General features: G+C 41.0%; 1 protein-coding gene and 1 long non-coding RNA gene across 2 annotated transcripts in view; both read left to right on the top strand.

Annotated features, from left to right (window-relative positions):
• LOC118241855 (polymeric immunoglobulin receptor-like) overlaps positions 1 to 21,609 on the top strand; it is a 433,448-nt gene that overhangs the window by 225,179 nt on the left and 186,660 nt on the right. The window lies entirely within an intron of this gene.
• Positions 2,977 to 3,593, top strand: LOC118241885. Its single transcript, XR_004776395.1, has 3 exons — positions 2,977 to 3,088; positions 3,330 to 3,419; positions 3,501 to 3,593. It is a non-coding gene; the product is annotated as an uncharacterized LOC118241885 (long non-coding RNA).

Genomic DNA, 21,609 nt, shown 5'->3' with positions numbered 1-21,609 from the left:
CAGTCAAACTCAGGCAAGGATCAGAACCAGTACTATAGGATAAACAGAGCCAGGGAGCATCACAGAGAGGAACTAAAGTCCAGGTTGAAATCCAGAGAGACAAAATATCTAGGCAGACAAATCCAGGAGGGGCACAAAACAGAAGTAAGCAATCAGAAATAGTTCAGAAATACAGAAAGCCAATATATAACATTTACAACATTTAACTCACACTTTTATCCAAAGCAACTTACAGTTATAACTGAATACAATTTAAGCGATTGAGGATTAAGGGCCTTGCACAGAGGCCCAACAGTGGCAACTGGCAGCTTTCTAATTACTAGCTGAGTACCTTAACCACTGAGCTAACACTGCATATCACTCCATATGCACAGACATTACTTCCACTCTAATGACCTCAGCAGCTTTCTTCATTTAACCAAGCGTTTGGGTTTCCGCAGGATTATCAAGAAATGAGATACTCCGCTGTAATCTGTAAAGGCATTGGGAACGCAGCACACACTCAGGTGTGTCATACTCTGAACAGACTGATATTAAATGTTCAATTTATTTATTTATTCTTTTGTTGACATATTAATGACTCACTAGCTGCATTAAAGCCATCCGTTCAGCAGCACAGGGGGATTAAGTCCATATATCTGTAACTTCCTAAACAGAGTGTCACATGAATATGACATTTTTGAATGGTGTATCATAATAAATAAAATCAAATTTATTTATGTAGCGCTTTTTAAAACAGAAATTGTCACAAAGCAGTGTTACAAATGTCCGAGTCCAAGCCCCCAGTGGCAAGGAAAAACTCCCTAGAGCATGAAGAAGAAACCTTGACTCAAAGGTGGGGCCCATCCTCCTCTGGCCGACAACAGTCACCACAATAATAACAATTTTAAGAGAAAAGTAAAAAACTAATAATACAATTTAAAAAATAAGCAATTAATGTCTAGTCCAGTTTTCTAGATGTCCTAGTCTTGTCCCGATGGAGTGCACGTGTCCGAAACCCATCCGCAAGAGAACGTCCATCAACGTCCATCAAGTAGTTGACTGGGGTGGAGGTGTGGTGGGCTACAGCAAGGGACATCAGTGGGTGGAGGGAGGAGCCATGGCAGCTGAGACGGGTGTAGGCTCAATAACATCATGACATCAGGGATAGGTGAGCCTCGGCAGAAAGAGAGACTAAATTATTAGGCATGTCCAGGTACGAGAGTGTGCCTCTTGTTTAATCTAATTTAATGAGCAATGAGAGACTGGTGGAGAGCAAACCAACACACATAAAAGCTGTGGTTGAAAAATCAGGGTTATTCCACTAAATATTGATTTGGGAATTATTATTTTTATTAGTGTTGTTTAAAAATTAATGTAAACTTGTTTTCTTTGCATTTTTGAGGTCTGTAAACATTGCATCATTTTTGTTATTTTGCCAGATGTTATGTTCTGCAAATGACAATATTTGTATTTGGAAATTTGGGAAAAATGTGTGAACCCCTAGCAAATCATGTTTATGAACTACCAGCGAAAGCCTGTGTGTGCTTTCTAGTCTGTCAGTCTAAACAGAGAAAACACAGTTTGAGTAGGAAACAGGTTTGTGCAGGAAACAGCTCCACCCTGTGGCCACACCATGCATGTGCATTTCACAGGGACAGCAGCTGGGTCAGAGTGGGTGTGTGCGCTGTGAAGTGAAGTTATAACAGAGTAACAGCAAGTCTTCTCAGGACCCACGTAGCAAGTTCAAGAGGTTTTATTGTCATTTCAGCTATATACAAGTACACAACAAAAACGAGACAATGTTCCTCCAGGACCATGGTGCAACATAAAAACAACAGTGCAACAGACAACATGCTACACAAGTGCAAACAGTCCAATATAGTGCAAAATGTCATTAAATATACAATAATGTGTTTGGTTTTGTGAAATTGCTGATGAGAACATTAAAGAACAGAAGAGGTCTGGCCAAGCTCATTTGTTCCCAGTTCCTCTCTGCTGGGTGGACATTAGGGTCTGTTGGACTGAAGTACTGCTGAGAGAGTTCTGGAGTCAGTGTGTGTCCACAGTGGTGGTGGAGTTCTGGGTGTAGAGTTGTCAGTGTGTGCTGGGAGGTCAGTGGTGTTTTCAGTTTGTGTTTTCTCTTCACTGTGCTTCATCTCACTGAAGGTGAGTGTGAAATTCTCTCTTAATGCTGAGTGATATGAAACTACATTTTATATGAAACTGTACATTTATGTATGAGTCGGTGAGTCTTTCTCATCTTTCATCAAAATTTGATTCAATGTTTGCTTCACAAATAATCATTGATCACTCCTGCATTTTGTGACTTAATTTTAAATACACAATAAAGCTTCAAAAGGATTATCCTGATTACCTTAATTTACTGTTTAATTTATATGTTTCTGCAGGCTGCACTCTGGTAAAGAGTAGAAGAACATTACATATCCGAGCACATGTAGGAGACTCAGTACAGCTGCCCTTTTCCTGCACTGAACCACACAGCAGACCTGAGAGTTTTACCTGATATAAACACCAAAACTCCAGTTATACATCCACAGCTGGACAGAATCTACAAGGTCATGTGGGAGGGTCTGTTCTACTGCCCTGCTCCTGGACTGGACTACACACCAAACCACACACTCTTAAATGGACCTTCAGAGACAAAGAAATCTACCCCACTGACCAGACTCAGCGTTACACAGGCAGAGTTCAGCAGCTCAGTTATTCTCCAGGAAATGTCTTTCTACTCATATCACAGCTGACTGAGGAGGATAAAGGAGTGTATGTGTGTTCCCTGAACACTAAGGTTGTCAGGAGAGTGTTACTTGATATTACAGGTAAATGAACCTGCTGCTGTTTTCATTTAGTCCATATGCAGTTTTGAGATGAACAGAGATTTAATGTTCTCTCTCTTTCTCTCTCTCTCTTTCTCTCTCTCTCTCTCTCTCTCTCTCTCTCTCTCTCTCTCTCTCTCTCTCTCCCCCCCCCCCCACTTTCACTACAAACTCTACTCCAATGACCAAAGTCCAGACTAGACCAATACCTTCAACTACAACATCATATCAAAGACCTACTGGAACACACAATACAGAGACCCCAGATAAAGGTAAGAGGTCATAGTTCTGATGCGTTTTGATAAGATGTGAAGATACAATGTGAAACCTCGGCTGTGTCTTTAGTGAAATAGTAACATTTATTCCCATTTTATTTGTTACATTGCACACATTCTCTCTCTCTCTCTCTCTCTCTCTCTCTCTCTCTCTCTCTCTCTCTCTCTCTCACACACACACACACACACACACACACACACACACTTTCCATCCTTATTTATATTTTCCCACTTACAGATTCAGATTCTGCCAGCATGTATCACTTCATCCTTTATCCTGTTCTGCTGCTGCTGTTAGGAATTGGAGTTATCTACTGGAGATACAGAGGTACACACACACACACACACACACACACACACACACATGTTGTGCTTACTGTGCCTCATTCTGTCTGGTTTCATTCTGTAGTTCAGAGATGTGGGCAGAGGGAGAGCAGAGACGTGAGGACACAGGTGAGTACACACTCCCCCTTAAGACTGACAGCACGCTGTGTTCGCTCTATTCTAGCTGAACCCATATGGTTCATTAACATGCTTGCACACAAAAGCCACCTCAAAATGCAGGACACAGGCAGGGTAGCATGCTTTTCTCAGCTGTTACATCACTGAACACTGTCCCATTTTAAAGGGTCTTTTCAGCTTTCTTCCTTCATTCTGAAGGCACAAATGGTCTATTCTGTCAGACTTTCAATTTATCACACCCACAGTCCATGTTTACATGTACAGTATAAGGCAGATGTTGTTATCAATATCATCTCACATGTTTATCAGTATGACAGTATGTGTGTTCTCAATCAAACCCGTGACTCTCGTGTTACCAGCACCGTGCACTACCTGTCTACCAGGTGAGCAGATAAGCAGGAGATGGATTACTGGATATCGTACAGAGAACTTCACACTGAGACCTGTTATAATTGTGAACTTGTATAGAAATATATGTGTGTGTGTGTGTGTGTGTGTGTGTGTGTGTGTGTGTGTGTGTGTGTGTATTAATGTTTATATTTTCTCTGCAGGATGATGTAATGTACTCCACTCTAGTGCACAGTAACACAACCAGAACAGCAAAGGTCGAAGACACTGCAGATAAAAGAGAATATACCACCATCAAACTTAACTAATACACACACACACACACAGTGTCATTAATTCTACATAGTTTTCCTTTGTTATTCATTTAAATTTAAAATAAACAAATAAACAAAAGTTCTGAATTAACTCAGTGTGTTTTTTGATTACTGATAGTTTCCTGGCAATTTTCTTACACACGGCTTCAAAGTGTTTAACGACCAATCCAAGCACACGGTGTAGTTTAGCACAAGAAGAAGCTTCGCACGTGTCTATGATGATGGTGTAGGACACAGCATGGGCCGATGAAGGTAGTGGATGCAGTGTGGAGAGGTGATGTCATTGGTGGGCGGAGTTTGATAAATGCTAATGTATTATCTGCACACTGCTTATGTCTGTTTAAGATGAAGATTATGTAGGTATGGCAGGTGCTGGAGTCTCAGTTAGAAACTCCATAAGTTTATAGCTAACTTTATGTACGTTTGTTTTGTGAAATTCATAGAATGGTGAATGATTAGTTTTCTTTGAGCTGTTAGTCACAGTTTCAGTTCACACTGCTTCAACAAGTGATGGCTGCAGAGCTCCATTTTTTAAGGCCTGCTTTTGTGATGCGAGGAGGTAAAGCAGGATGTGAGGAAGAGTCATGTTACACACAACAAACATTTATTGTGATACACAAAAGACATCTAAGTGGTTAGCAGGCTAACCGGGTTTAAACATCGACAACACTTATACTCAGACACAAGACTTATATACATGCATACTAATGACACACAATAAGGAGCAGGTGTGAAACACAGGGAGGGCATAGCCATATGGATAAACACACACACACACACACACACACACACACACACACACACACACACACACACACACACACATACGTTTGGGGGGAGGGGCCGTACCATGACAGCTTTCCTAACAAAGGTTCACCAACCCCAGGAAGGAGGCAGGACGCAGGAAGTGTTTATCTGGGCAAACCAAGAATTAGAGTTATAACATTAGTGTAGTTCAAATCACTTGCAGATTTACAATGAACCCACTTACACAAATATGGTAGTCAGAAAATGTAAACTGTGCACAAAAACTGTAAACTGTAAACTTGTACAGCACTTTCTTAAACCCAGTTTATAAACAGCTTTACAGGGAATAGAATGAATAATAAAGCTTATTACATCCTGAGATCTATCATCTTATTTGCAAAAATAAAAAATAAAAATAAATGAAAGTTGAACAATTTAAATAATACAATGCAAAATTAAATTAGGAATTAATCATTTAAAGTAAAAGGCAATTTACATGATTAAATGATTATAAATAGACATAGCACATTATAAATAAGAAAAGGGAAGACCTTACATACAAAGCACTTAACGCATTATGAATGTTCAGAACATTTTGCATCCATCAAGTCTTTATGGGCACTTGTAATACCTTATAGCATTATTTTAAAAAGATTTTGTAGTCTACTTTGAGTACATGATTTAAAGGATTAAAGGGTTAAAGGTTCTGATTTGAAGCTTCAGTGTCTCACTCTGTCTGGATCAGAGCTGCTCTTTAAGGATAAATCCTGCATGAGTTCACATGCCAGCGTTTCTCCAGGATCGCTCTGATGTGCTGCACTCGTCTGTAATATTAAAACCAAGTGACAGAGCAGTGCAAGAACAGGTGACTCGAGCACTAGATAATGCTTCATATCAAAAAGTCAAAGATGAATGCTCATTGGTAGTGTGATTTTGTGCAGTAATACATTTAATGTTTTGTGAAAATAAGATAAGGCATTAAAAAACAAAAGTAATAAATGAACGAAGGTTTAACAAGGATACACATTGTCACTGATGCAAAATGCCTCCGTCACAGTATCCCTACTGTATTTCTTTCTCAGTAGCTCCACCTAGTGGAGACTTTAGTGCTGGGTAACCTTGAATGAGTATGTGCAAATACAAATACAAGATTTTTATAATCCATTCATATTTTAATAAAACTGATGAAGATCTTAAACTGAACTGCTGGCCGAGCCAAAGACTGTCAGATGGAGGTTATTTTTTTTACATTTTTTATAAAGAATCTAAAGTCATCTAGTCAACTGACCAGACAAACCGTTACACTGATAGAATTCAGCTGGTTACTGCTCCAGGAAATTTCTCTCTGTTCATATCTGGTCTGACTAAAGAGGACTGGAGACAGTACAGGTGTAGCATCAGCAGTCATCATCTTATAGAGGTCCAACTCCAAGTAACAGGTAAACCAACCTCTTGTATATTTATAGTATGCATGAAATGTTGACTACCCTTAGTGACTGGTCTGTACCAATAACTATCGTACTATGAATAAAAATACAGTCAACTAGACAAATATGGAATGCTATTCTCATCTAAAATATGAATCTGAACCCACTGATGCAACACTAATAGATCACAGACCTGAAACACTCAGAAATAAAATATGACATTCTGTTTGTGCTTTATTTTAATCTCCCCATATTTAGTCCAAGGTGCCTGGGTCATGTGGTCAGAAACTGACCAGTGATAAAATAGTGGATCTCTAACACAAAATATTCATGGCAACAGATAGGCTGTACTTTCTAACTGTGGACATACTAGGTGTTTCTTTTAGAGTATAAACACCCTGGATTTGTGGCTGACATGAGGCATATAAAGACATTTAGATTTCAGCTCTGGTTGTTTGAGCACCAAGTTTCAAGAATCATTGAGAAAATACACTGCCTGACCAAAAAAAGGTCACACACTCTAATATTTCATTGGGCCGCCTTTAGCTTTGATTACGGCATGCGTTCGCTGTGACATCATTTCCACAAGCAAGTCACAACATTTATTTGTGTCCAGAGTTGCATCAATTTTTTCCCAAGATCTTATATTGATGATGGGAGATTTGGACCACTGTACAAAGTCTTCTCCAGCACATCCCAAAAATTCTCAATGGGGTTCAGGTCTGGACTCTGTGGTGGCCAATCCATGTGTGAAAATGATGTCTCATGCTGGTGAACCACTCTTTCACAATTTGAGCCTGATGAATCCTGGCATTGTCATCTTAGAATATGCCCATGCCATCAGGAAAGAAAAAAAATCCATTGATGGAATAACCTGGTCATTCAGTATATTCAGATAGTCAACTGACCTCATTCTTTGGGCACATAACGTTGTTGAACCTAGACCTGACCAACTGCAGCAACCCCAGATCATAGCACTGCCCCCACAGGCTTGTACGGTAGGCACTAGGCATGATGGATGCATCATTTCAGCCGCCTCTCTTCTTATCCTGATGCACCCATCACTCTGGAACAGGGTAAATCTGGACTCATCAGACCAAATGACCTTCTTCCATTGCTCCAGAGTCCAATATTTATGCTCCCTAGCAAACTGAAGCCATTTTTGCCGGTTAGCCTCACTGACAAGTGGTTTTCTTAAGGCTACACAGCTGTTTAGTCCCAATCCCTTGAGTTCACTTCGCATTGTGCGTGTGTAAATGCTCCTACTTTCACTATTAAACATATCCATGAGTTCTACTGTTGTTTTTCTATGATTTGATTTCACCACACGTTTAAGTGATCGCCGAGCACGATCATTCAAGATTTCTTTCCGACCACATTCCTTCTTCGAAGATGATGTTTCCCCGCTGTCCTTCCACTTTTTAATAAGGCATTGGCCAGTTCTTAACCTGATTCTAGTAGTTTCAGCATCTCCTTAGATGTTTTCTCTGCTTGATGTATGCCAATAATTTGACACTTCTGAAACAGATTAACATCTTTTCCACGACCACAGGATGTGTCTTTCGATATGGTTGTTTAACAACTGAGAAGGTACTCACTGCATCAATTAGGGTTAAATAACTTGTTTCCAGCTGAAACATAATCACCTATGCAGTAATTATCCAATGGGAGGCTCTTACCTATTTGCTTAGTTAAATCCAGGTGGTGACCTTTTTTTTTTTGGACATGTAGTGTATGATTCACAGTATTAAGTCCCACCTCTTTGATATCTGCAATTATTTGATTCTCTCACAGAAAATGATTGATTTGTATTTAAAAGAAAAGGCAATTTGCTTGCTTCAGAAAGGAAACACTGCACCTACAGAGCCCTGTAGCCTCAGACTAAGCTGTTGTATTACCACCACTGACACACAGCAAACTGACACACAGGAAACTGAACATTTCTGCTTGTACAAATTGTAAATCCATCAGTTCTGTAGTATAAAATCTAAAGCTAAATGTACAAAATACATAACAGCCCTGAACCCTCATTACTTATAACTGATCACACTTTGCTATTCTTGCAGAGCCTCCATATAAACCTAGAAAGCCTAAGAGAGAGTAATGGAATTTACAAACTGTCAAAAAAATGATTTATTGCTTGATTTGTTTTGACCCTCCATATATATATATATATATATATATATATATATATATATATATATATATATATATATATATATATATATATATATATATATTATTATTATTATTATTATATGATTTATGATGTGACAATATTATATGAAAATAAATTAAAACACAATGAGGGATCCTCAAAATAGTTTTATTGACTTAAAAAAAAAATGTAATTGTGAAATATTCCAGTGATTAAAGTAAATAAAACTTCCGAGTCTTAAACGAATACGTACCACCCAGTCTTTAATGTCCGCTCCGCTCCGCTGCCGGTCATGTAGTCATACTCAAACTTGCGTATGGGTCTCGGGTGTGTGTGTGTGTGTGTGTGTGGGTGTGTCTCTCTCTCTCTCTCTCTCTCTCTCTCTCTCTCACTCACCCACTCATTCACCCCTCCCACTCCCTCCCATTGGTTGATTCTCTAGAGGTTACACCTCCTCACCCCCCCTCCCCCCAACATGCAGGAAAAACTTTCTGACAAAATATGATATAAGGTGGAAAAAAAACCTCCTCCCAGGGTCAGAAATACACTCCTCATTTGACTCCTCAATTTTGCCGCCTTTTCTTTCTACCCAACCACCCGGTCTGACCAATCCCGTGCAGCGTGCAACTCCTCCCACAAAACCAGACCCTCGTACCCGCTCATTTAAATTTAGTTGTACCCCAGATGTTTGAGTAGGAATCATTGAAATAATTCTTTAATAGTGAAATAATGTGATTAAAGAAAATCTAATTTTTTAGTCTCATACTACACCAGTTTGTCTCCACTTTCTCTATCTGTTCAGTGTCCTCTCTGACACACACTCTGCAGTCAGAGGTCATTGACTCTCTCTCTCTCTCTCTCTCTCTCTCTCTCTCTCTCTCTCTCTCTCTCTCTCTCACACACACACACACACACACACACACACACACACACACACACACACACACACACACACACACACTCTCCCACGACACCTCTTCACATCTTATTTGCCAGATGTATTCAAACAAGGCAATAAGCAAACTTTTCAGAAAACATCACAAAGTTTTAATTAATTTATTTTTTGTCTGATCTCTAACCATTGTGGTTACTCTATAAGTTTTATCACACAAGGTTTTTGTCCGTTATCACACGTTGTACTCTTACCACTTTCAGTGCATTCCACAACTGAGAGCGGTGTTGGGGGAGGGACGTAATTTACAACTTCTATCCGAAAACCATTTCTATCCCCACCGACTTTTTCTTAAAGCCGTGTTTTCGGTATTTCACTCCTTTAGTTCACAACAGGTAAGCAATTCAGTAATGCTTAACTAATTCATGCTATACCTTATATTAGTATAAGTTACTAAAAAGGCTGACGTGTATTTAGCTATTTATTTAGCTAATGGATGAAATACTTTATCGTGCGTTGTATGATTTAACTCAGTGGGGCTTAGCGTCGTAATTAATTTCAGGTCTAGATAAAACATACATTTTAACAATCAATGCGTATTATCTACAAGCTATCGTAAGTATTCTTTTGCGAGCTATCTAGGAAAGGATATTGTCAATGTCTTTATTCTGATGATTAATGGTCAATATGTAATATGACCGCTATGCCATAGAGTACGTGAAACATTTTGATCGACTAAAACTCTTTTGATCGACGGCTATTCTTATTCTCAGGGCTAGCTAAATAGAAAAACTTTAGCTTCGAAGTGGGTGAATCTATTTACTTAAATTAACCAGTACATGACCTGACATAAATGCGGTTTTGGTATAAAGGATATCATTATGGTGATCTTTTCTACTCATGGTCTATAATTCTGTTCTATGTATTTCCATAGTTTCCGACGTTCACGACTTCCTTGACTCTGTGGAGAGAAATGCCGCCCAAGGTAATTTCTTATTTGTGAACTTTTATAAATTTTAATTTTATGTATTTGTTTTGTTTACATTTTTGTTACTTTTATTTGCAGATATAAGGACACAAGCTGATGAAACAGTTCATATATTGAAAGAGTTGTTACAAGGTAATCTTTTCTAGAGTGCGTCTACCATATGTTAAAAGATCGCTTTATGTCTAAAAGTTTATGCAGTGCGTTAATTTGTCACACAGGCAGAGGGGGTGAATCCCTCTACTGTCATCCACTATTCATCGAGCCCTCTGGCGGAGCTCACAAATATTTCACCTCTTACAACCGGCAACGTCTACAGAAACGTATACAGAGGTCACTGTGGCTTATAACATACATCTAAATAATTCTAGGCCTATTCACGCTGTTCAACCACACTAACCTGTAGGCCACCATCTCCACGTAAGTATAATTTTAAAAGCATGTTTATTAATCACATTTATACTAGAATAATTGGATCAACTTTCTTTTCTAAGATGACTCGGACGACGAGGATGATTGACAGCTGTCAAATCAACCAATCAAATCAAGCAATAAATCATTTTGACGGTTAGTAAATACCATTACTCTCTCTGTTCACAAATAGCTGCCATTTTATGCAAATTTCGTGGGTATGTTGGATGGCCTAAAATGCGTTTTACGAGCAGATGTACTTAAAATTTAAATGGTTTACAATTCTAATTTTTCAGAAATATCTGATTCAAAGTTGCAGAAAAAAATGCTGCTTTCCAGCATTTGCTCATTTTTGGGGCTTGAAAATCATAGTTTTAAATCTGGCTAAGCAGTATGACTTCTCAAGCATTAGGATGCAAAATTCAGACAACCCCACCAAAGTTCTCTTGTTTCTTACCCTTCGAGAAACAGACTGTTGCTAACTGGGCATAATATGAAGAGTTTTACTTTATCTCTGTAGTTCTCTCATTGGCATTTAGAGCATAACCTATTGCACAAATTCTGTATGCTTGACATTGCCTTGCAAGGATTTTTTCTTTGCCATAGACTTGATGAAAGTAACTTTTAAAATTGAGCTAATTAGCATAAACCTTTTTAGGAAACAAAATAAGGACACACTCACTAAAGTTAATACTTCCTGTACTAATGTTTGAAAGTCTTGAATTAGCATAGACATTATGCTACGAGTTTTAATTCATCAGTTTGGCGATTAGTTAAGGAGCCTGACTTTGCTCTGTGAAGAACAGCCCTCCATTCAACTGTAAGGACAGCAGTTACACATTTACCAAGAAAAGTGTTTCAGGCTGGTATTGAACCAGGCACTTTCTGCCTGTAAAGCAAACATGATAACCACTACACTACAGAAACCATACAGCAAGGGGACTTCTGGATCCATCCAGCATTTCCTCCCTTTTGGTGCCTGAAAGGCATAGTTTAAAAACTGGCTTGAATTGTCTTCTCCCCATTAGGATGCAAAATTCAATCCCACCAACCAACGTTTTCTTGTTTCATTGCCTTTGAGGGACAGAATGTTACTCTCTAGGAATAATATGATGAGCTTTACGTGATCACTGTAGGCTGTTGCCTGCAGTGTTTACTCTGCTCAGTAAAGCCATACATTTCTAGCTGCATGCGACTCCCATCTTGCCTGCTTCTCAAAACTAACATTATGGTTTAATATATATTTGAAGTACAGTTGTTTTCTATTGATTTTGATTTCATTTCAAGAAACGTCAGTTGTACTGCGTTTATTTCACCATCGTCTCAACAACATATCAGCAAGAATGTGTTCTGATTGTCATTAAGAACATAATATGATTAGATTTATAGATCAAAACAACAATTAATCAAATTATATTTATCAAATGGAGCAAAATGAAGCTTGTGAAGAAAATACTAATATTTTCTTAATACACTTTCAAGAAGTAGTGGGGACAATGTAACGCAGTTCAGAAATTGATGGGGACAGGGTAAATTGCATCTGGCAGTTGTCTCGGGTATTTCCAATGCTGTGCCTCATGAGCTGAAAACTAACTTTGTGGTGTACCATGTTACGCAGGTTTTAAACTAACATGGATTTTCGCTGAAACAGAATCCATCCTTATAACCAACGACATAGACATCGGCACCATTCCCCCACATCACAGTGTCACCCCTTTCCACATGGACACCACAAGGCGGCAGATGAGGAGATGATGGGAGAGTGGCTGAGGAAGATGAGGGAGGAGCAGCAGACACTGAAGGAGGAGAGAGACATGGCAGGTTCTCCTGCAGATGTGAGTGAATGTATCTATTTTCATCCAGCATTCATTTTATGCATCATCTATAGGTTTTCTGTTTATCTGTCTGGAGTTGGTATTCTCAAAGCATTCCATTCTTAATATCATGGTAACCAGAATGAAGTCATTTTAATGACTTAACATGTCAGAATAATCTTGGCTCTGCAATGGGAAGCACTAATTTTTGTGTTAGATATGCAGGTAGCAGTCTATAGCAGACTATAAACTTAAGAGAACTCGAATGAATAGTGAATCTGAGAAGATATGGTAGTAGGAATAACACACTTTAATAGCAAAAGCAAATCCATTCACAGCCACTTATAAAAACATCTGTTTTCCTCAACACACAATCAGCTTTTTCATTCATGAAGCAAAGTGATGGGAATCAGGAACCAGTTCCAAATTGCCCGATCCATCAGAATTATACGACTCCGAGATGAAGACTTCTTTTTAGCATTGCTTGTGCATTTTTCTGAATTAGGCATTGTGCAAAACTAACATTGAGTGTCATGATTTCAATCTCTTACAAACATGCAAGAAGGTGTCATGGAGGAGAGGCGTGGCTTCTTTTCATGAAAAAAAGATAACAGAGGTGCATGGATTGTCTGGAATATGACCATTTCAAGTAAGAGTGGAATCACAAGACGTATGTCGAAACATCTTTCGATGCAACTTGGTCCAACATTCCAGAAATACCATGTGCTGCTGCTTCCCAGTCGAGCAGGATGTCCCATCCCCCAGATAAATATGCTGCATTAGAATAAAGTTAACACTATGCTGCCAGGCTTAGCAGGTTATTTCTTTGATTAAATGAAAATGAACACTGTACAAACCTCCTCTACTTTCATGCATATTAGATGAGGATGGACAGACTGTTGCTCCAGCCAGCTGGAAGACTCAACATCAGCCCCCAGCTGAAAGCTCCATCTCATGCTTGCTGCACAGTGATGGAGAGTGAGCATAGCAGGGGTGAATGCATCACTGTGCCAGACAGGCAGGCAGGGAGGCAGACAGGCAAGTAAACTGGGCAGGCAGGTGGGCAGGTGGCAGGGTAAGCAGAGAGGCTGGGGAGGCAGGGAGGCAGGGAGGGAGGGTGCACAGGCAGGCAGGCAGGGAGGGTGGTAGGCTGGGGAGGCAGGGAGGGAGGGAGGGAGTCTGGGGAGACAAGCAGGCTGGCAGACAAGCAGGGAGAGATGGAGGGAGGGAGGGGGCTGAGGAGTGAGGGAGACAGGCAAACAGGGAGGGAGGCAGACTGGCACATAAGCTGGGCAGGCAGGCAAGTGGGTGGGCAGGAGGGTAAGCAGAGAGGCTGGGGAGGCAGGCAGGCAGGGAGGGAGAGAGAGGCACTGGGGAGGCAGGTGGGGAAGGCAGGAAGGGAGGGAGGCTTTGGAGGTAAGCAGGTAGGCAGGCAGGCAAGCTGGGTGGGCAGAGAGGCTGGAGTGAGGCTGGGGAGTCAGGCAAGCAGGCTTGGATGGAGGGAGGCAGGGAGGGTGGGGAGGCAAGCAGGCAGGGAGAGAGCAAGAACACTGGGTACACTGGGGAGGAAAGGAGGGAGGCAGGAAGGGAGGGAGGGAGTCTGGGGTTACATGTGGCCAGATGAACAGAATGTATTCCAAACCTCCCCCAGGAGTCTGCGTCTCCATTCAGATCTACCGGCCATGGGTAGCCCCAGCCTCCCCTCGGTGTCTGGGTCTCGATTCTAATCATGTGGCTACATGTATTCCCAGCCTCCCCTGGAGTATGGGTCACATGCTGCTTGTCTGGCCTCATGTATCCCCAGCCTCCCTCCCTCCCACCCTGGCTGCCTACCTGCCTCACTGCCTCCTGAGCCTCCCTCACTCCCTCCCTCCCTGTCAGCCTCCCTGCCTCCTTCTCTCCCCAGCCTCCCTCCCTCCGTGCCTGCCTGCCTCCCCAGCCTTTTTCTCTCTGGCCTGCCTGCCTACGCTCCTCCCAGTGCCGCGCCTGCAAACCTCCCACGCCTTCCATCGCTGAGTGCAGCCGCACCTCCAGACCTCCTGAGCCTGCCATCGCTGAACGCAACCATGACTCGGCACCCACATCGGACATGCAGGTGGACGCTCAGGACACGTCAGACGTGCTCGTGAACGCTCAGCTCATGCTCCACTGGTGCCCACGCCCTACGACACTTCTGTAACTGCATCTACATAATGTATCTATACCTGTTTGTGTGAACTTGGTAAAAACCTGTTACCCTGCCTTGTGGCATCGGTGTTCCTTTACCTGTTCCAGTAGCTGCACTCATGCCTGTTGTTTATTTTGTTGCTGTGCCTGTCTCAGTTTTGTTTAACATAATTACGTCTGCCTTTGCTTCTGTGCCTGTCCCTGTTCCCGCAGCTATCCCAGTATTTCTCCTCTCCTGTCTCTGTGCTCGCCTCCTGTTCTAGCCATGTTGCCAGTCCCACTCCTTTTCCCTCAGTCTGTCCCAATTCCTGTGCCTGTCCATGGTTTACAGTCTCGTCTAGCATAAGTAACCTGGTTCTGTGCTTCATCGTTGTTCTCCTGTTAGCCGTTCCTTAGTGTTAAGTTTCCTTAGTTGCCTTGTTATCAGCCTCGCCCTGTTAGCCTGCTTAGTCTTCTGATTCTTTCCCTCATTCTATTCTGTGTTGTTTTTCTTGTTCATTTTTTTATATTAAACTTGTTATTTATTTGTTAATCCTGTCTGTTCGTTTACTCATTCTCATTAGGGTTTGCCTAGTCATTGTTCCAGTTCACTCTCACATCCGAGGCATTGTTACTTTGTATATGTGTTCACCCTCAGCCTCCCAACCATTACACTCATGTGGTTCCTTATTTCCCAAAATCCAGATGTATTATTAAGTACATTTTAAATAGAAAAATAAAGATGCAGACTTGAGAATTAATTGAAGAGAATAGCAGGCCCTGTGTTTTTGCTGTTCAATATAACATACAAACAAGGCATATGGTAAATATGCTGCGTTAGAGTAATGTGAACACCACACAGGCAGGTTTAGCAGGTTATTTCTTTGACTAAATTAAAATGAACGCTGTGCAAACATTCTCTGCTTTCATCCATTTTAGATGAGGATGGACAGACGGTTGTTCCAGCCAGCTGCAAGACTCACCGTCCCCCCCCAGCTGAAAGCTCCATCTCATGCTTGCTGTGAGTGTGGCAACGGTGAACACGTCACTGTGCCCATCACTGCATCACGGAAGAGACACTGAGACACTGTGATGAAGAGGAGGAAGAGGACTACACTCAGATCATTATTATGATCATGTGGCATGGTTTAAAACATGAAGCTTCAATAAAGCCATTAAACTAAACCATTTGGTGGTACTAATATAATAATAATAATAGTAAACTTTAGTTGTATACAACTTTTTAAAATTATAGTACAAGATAAGAGTACACACAATCAAGATAAAAAAAAAAACAATGATAAAAACCTGGATAATAAAATCATAGAACATAAAATCTGTTCAATATAAACAGTGTATAATATAAACAGTGAAATAAATTTGGTAAGAGAGATAAAACTAGACAGATTTACAATATAATTTTTTTTTTTTACGTTCCATGTAATTTTCATACGCCCAAACTGTGATGGAGTTTGCAGATCTGTGCCCTTCAAAACTATTTAGAATGAAAGAGCTCAATAGCATTTATGGCAGACCCCACCCACCAGGCCCCACCCCACAATCTTTACATTCACTGTATATAAAAGATAAATAATATTAGATTCTATGTTATATATGTAAAGTATAATAATGCTATAAGGATGGATGAAATGAAGGGTCAGTATCACTGCCCAGACAGAACACATATTGCATCTGAGAAAGAAAGGTCAGACTACATCAGGAATCCACCAGAGCCAAACTGTAATGTGGACATTGTGTGGTCCAGCTGTGGCCATGCAGATGATGGTCATGACTAAGGTAACTACTGTCATCCACTGCTTGAAGCTCACCTAACTTCGTGGTAAGCTACCATCAGACAGTATGCTCACAAATGTAAATGCAGCAATAAGCACAATACCAACAACCTGTATAACTGAAACCAACAAACTGGTATATACCACTGTAGTAGTTAAGCTCAAGATCCTAGCATACAGAATGCAAGCAACAGGCCACTTCCACTATGCCCCCTGGAAACAGAGGCTTGAAACCAATATAAAGCCAACTTGAAGTCAGCTAATTGACAAATCTTCAGAAGGAGATAAAGACCAAATATGTGGCCTGGTTACAGAAGAAATACAATGGGTGGCCCATAACTTAGGATCTAGAGTCTGGTAAACAGAGGTCAAAAGAGTGGTCAAGAGGCTTTTTATTGTCTTTCTGTGACGGTGGCAGGTGAATGGAAGCGAGAGGTGGGTCAGCAGCGAGGTAATCTTTATTCTCCATAGGTTGTCCGTGATGGACACATGGAACCTCAAATATAAATACAGAGGAGCTAGTCTTACTCTATACAATTGATCATGCATGGTTCGACTCAACGTAGTAGGACGACTAATGTGCAGCTCCGTCTCCTCGGATCTGGGGGTTAAAATAGAGCAGGGAGTGAATGTGGAATGGGTGAAAGTAATTAGTAATCAGGGGATTGTGAACGGGGCAGGTGCGATGAGTAGTCCTTAGCAGGGGTGGGTGTGTCTCCCCTGCTAACTGGCTGACCAACCGTGAAACTTTCTAGCTATAAACAGGTAATTAAATAATGCTCCTACAGTACCATGATGCAACACAAAAGGAGAACATGTGTAAACAATAAATATGAAATACAGCACAAATATTAACATATAGGCAACTTCAACCAGTGCACCATACTGTGACATATAAACAAATACGCTTATAGCATACAGCAGTTACTGAGGTAACAGTACCTAACTGCTGTTCTTACTATTCTCCTCAGGGTTTTGCGGTCTGAGTCAGTTCCTAAACCAGGCAGTGAAGCAGCTGCTCAGGATGCTGTCTATTGTAGAACATGGTGAGGATAGTGGCAGGGGGATGAGCTAGAAGTAGGAGTTACTGCTGGGCTTTCTTGGCTATGGAGCTGGTATTGAGGGTCCAGGTGAGGTTCTCTGCTAGGTGGACACCAAAGAACTTGGTGCTTGTAATGATTTTCACAGAGGAGCTGTCGATATTGATCGGAGAGTGAAAACTACATACTTTCCTGAAGTCAACCACCATCTTTTTTGTTTTTTTCCACATTTAGTGACTGACAGGTTCTGAGACATCCTCTCTGAACGCTGACTCATCATCACTGCTGATGAGACCCCACAGTCTTGCCATTAGTGAATTTGATGTGGTTCAAGCTGTGCATTGCTGCACAATTTAGGGTCAGCAATGTGAACAACAGTGGACTGAGCACACAACACTGGGGAAGCTCAGTGCTCAGTGTGGTGGTGCTGGAGACAGTGATCCTGATCTAGACTGATGGGGCTTTCCCACCAAGAAAGTCCTGGATCCAGCTGCAGAGAGAGGAGTTCAGACCCAGCAGTCTCTTTTCAACCAGACACTGAGGAATGATGGTGTTGAATTCTGAGCTGCAGTCTATGAACAGAATTCTATCGTATGTGTCTTTGTTCAGCTGGATAAGGGTCAGATGAAGAGTGGGGGCAATTGCATCATCTATTGAATGGTTGGGACGATATGTGAACTGTAGGTAAAAAGCACTGGTGTCCAGTCTGCAGAGCTACACAAAAGAAGAAGCAGCCAAAAGTAATGCCTTTGTTTGTAACCACACCCACCTTGATTTCATCATAAGTCATCACACCTGATCCTTGTTACACACATCGTTTATGTATATATGTATTTAAACCCCTGTGTTTGAGAGTTAGTTGTCGGTCATTGTTAGTGTTAATATTCATGCGTATTTTCAGAGTTCATAGTATTTGATCCTGTCATTAATTGTGTTTATGTCTATGTGTTAATATCGTGCTGCCCTGTTTGTTATGCGTGAGTGCCTTTAGTGTTTATTGTTAATCCATGTTTCATCTTATTTAATAAATGTCTGCCTGCAGTTGCCACTGCAGGTGAGATAGCAGAGCATGATGAGATTTCGATCAATGTAACACTCTGCATGTCATCTGTTAAAGAGATAAGTTAAGATGTTTGTAAAACATTTTATATAATAACAATACTATTTATGATTTATTTAATAACGATATGCCCACAGTCCTCCTTCCCAAATCCTCTGTGTGAACACTGATTTATATATTTCTCAGTTCCTAAACACTGAACATCTTCCAGCCATGCTGGTTCTTGTCCCTGACCACAGTGGCCAGTGAGAGCTGGGCCACATCGCAGATGTCTGCACACCACCTCTTCATGTCCCAGTGATCATCACACACTGTTCCCCACTGACCATTACGGTAGATCTCCACTCTACCACAGCAGGCGTTACTGCCCCCAATGTTAAGGCCCTCTATTAGGAAAGAAACATAATAAACTGTTTTATTAACTATAGGCTACTAATAGTCACATATTTCTGTAGAACTAAGCAAAGCATTTTCTGTGTATCCTAATGTGTCTTGCAAAACATTTCTGCAAAGGATGTCTGAAGAATAAAGATGCATGTTGATATATAGGAGATACTATAGCCATTCATTGGCATATGAATTGGCTCATATCAAGCCAATATTTATATCTGAACCAGAAACGTACCAGCAAGCATGAAAACACTAAAGTTACTGGCTACTGAAAGAAAGATATTTGTTACTAAACCCATGATAAGTCACAGCTGTTCATGGTCACACTAACTTCACATGATTGGAGGATGTGTGGGAGCTGGCATGGCTGGATGCCTACCAGCACATGATATAGCTTAATTTCCAAGCCACAATCTCAATTAGTAATTAATTAATTATTATTCTTATTATTCAGATACTTGTGTTCAAAGATGCTTTCAGAAACAATGTTCCCCATATGGATTTGGGCAGAGATTTTAATTTTCTTCAATCAGGAAAACTGAAGAAAAGATTATGCATATTGAAATAATAAAACATTTGCAAATCATCAAGTGTTCTCATGAGTGGTCTAATATGAGCGTGGCGCTCCCAGCCTGCAGTTAGTACTGGTTCTATAAAAAAATATATTTAAAAAATAGGGTGGGGGGATGTTATGTGTGAATGTTAGGTATGAATGCTAAGTATGAAAATACATATGACTGTCACTTAAGCAGCAAGTGAACAGTCAGTTCTCTGAGTGACATGGGCCAAACTGAGATGGCAAGATGACTGAGTCAAAGCATTTGCCAAACAGCTGGTCTTGTAGAATTCATTTAGCACACACCAACAGGGGTTTAAATACATACTGACATAACGACACTAAATCAGGTGCAGGTGTGTGCTAAACAACATGGGTGTGGTTACAAACAAGTTAAGTCACAGTAAACGAGAAACGCCCACTGAACACAGTGGGCCGTAGCACGTGATCAGCAGGAAGGAGAGCGTTCCGTGACATCATTCCAAAGTACTGTATGGAAATCCAGAAAGGCCATATGTGACATCTGGGGTTGGTTGCGTGACATCATAAGTTAACTATTGTTTGTCTCGCCTTATGAACTATCTAACCTAGGTTAAAATTACTCTTAACTAAAATAAGTAATTAAAGACAAAGTACAGTACTTAATTAATTAAAGAAAAAATACTTTTGAATAAAATCAAGAAGTCAGACTTGATTATGGAAAAGTAATAAAAGATTACGGAAGAACTGAGTGATGGGAAATGAATAATGTTTAAACCAAGAATAGGCCTACATAAGTTTGTGTTCCATGTTCCTAAGTTGAAGTGGAGGAGACTGAAGAACAGAATACACATTTTGGCCATTAGGGTAAAAACAAAGGAACAGTTAGATAATGAAAGTAAAAAGGTGATTAGGAATGGTGTCCTAGCCCTACACATACTCGGCTGCAGTATATATGAAGCTAAAGTCATTAAATATATCTAAAAAAAAATGTTTTTCATAAATTACCCCTTTTAAGTTTCATCCATGCTTCAACAATTGCAATTGACTAATTCATTGTGTTGCTGTAGCTACAGGGGATGCATGTGCATATGTGTGTAATGTTTGTGAGCTTGAGGGCAAACACACGTGCGGAGTATAATTATCTCGTATGAGAGAGTATAGAAAGTCAGAGTCTGATATATGACATTGTCTGATATATATAGAGTCTGATATATGACATTGGACAATTTTGGGGGGGTCCTGAGTGTGGTCCAGGATCGGACTCTGCGGAGTCCTACAGACCGCATCCGGACTCTGAGGATTGGCATGCGGAAGTGGACTTCTCTGGGTCCTACAACCCCTAGATGGACTTCTACGAGGGTTAGGCGGATTATGGAAACAACGGGGAGTGCAGCGACGTTAGTCTACAGTCAGACTTGGGATTCGACTATGGGGAGGACCTGTCTATGGAGGTGGGGATCGTCCCAACATCAGTGACGTAGAGTCTGCAGACTCTGAGAGCGATGAGCCTCCAGCACTTAAGATACCGCCCAATGCTCCACCTAGGAGGTGCCACTCGGGATCGAGCAAACCATCCGGTGCGGCACAAAGAGGGGCGACCTCGTTCGAGGAGGAAACTCCCTCCACTAGGGCATACAGCCCCGGAATTCATGCGCTGGTACCTAAGTCTCGTAGAGGCAAGGGGGAGGTGTCACCAGTGCCCACCCCAGAGACAGGCAAAGCAACTTCTGTGCCTCCTGTATTCCCCATGGGGGAAGTGGATGGCTGAATAAAACCTTGATTTAATACTTCATCTATATATTCCTCTCTTCTTCTTGGGAGAGAGGATAAATACGATCCTTGGGAAACACGGATACTTCCAGGAGCTCAATAGCACAGTTGTAGGGATGATGGGGAGGTAACAGGGTTGCTTTTTTCTTACTAAAGACCAAAGTGAGATCCTGATATTCCGGAGGGAGGGAAAAGGCTTGTGTATCAGCAGGGCTCTCAACAGT

This window comes from Electrophorus electricus, chromosome 8, assembly GCF_013358815.1.
Source record: "Electrophorus electricus isolate fEleEle1 chromosome 8, fEleEle1.pri, whole genome shotgun sequence".
Lineage (NCBI taxonomy): Eukaryota > Metazoa > Chordata > Actinopteri > Gymnotiformes > Gymnotidae > Electrophorus > Electrophorus electricus.
This window is presented reverse-complemented; position numbering and strand designations above follow the sequence as displayed.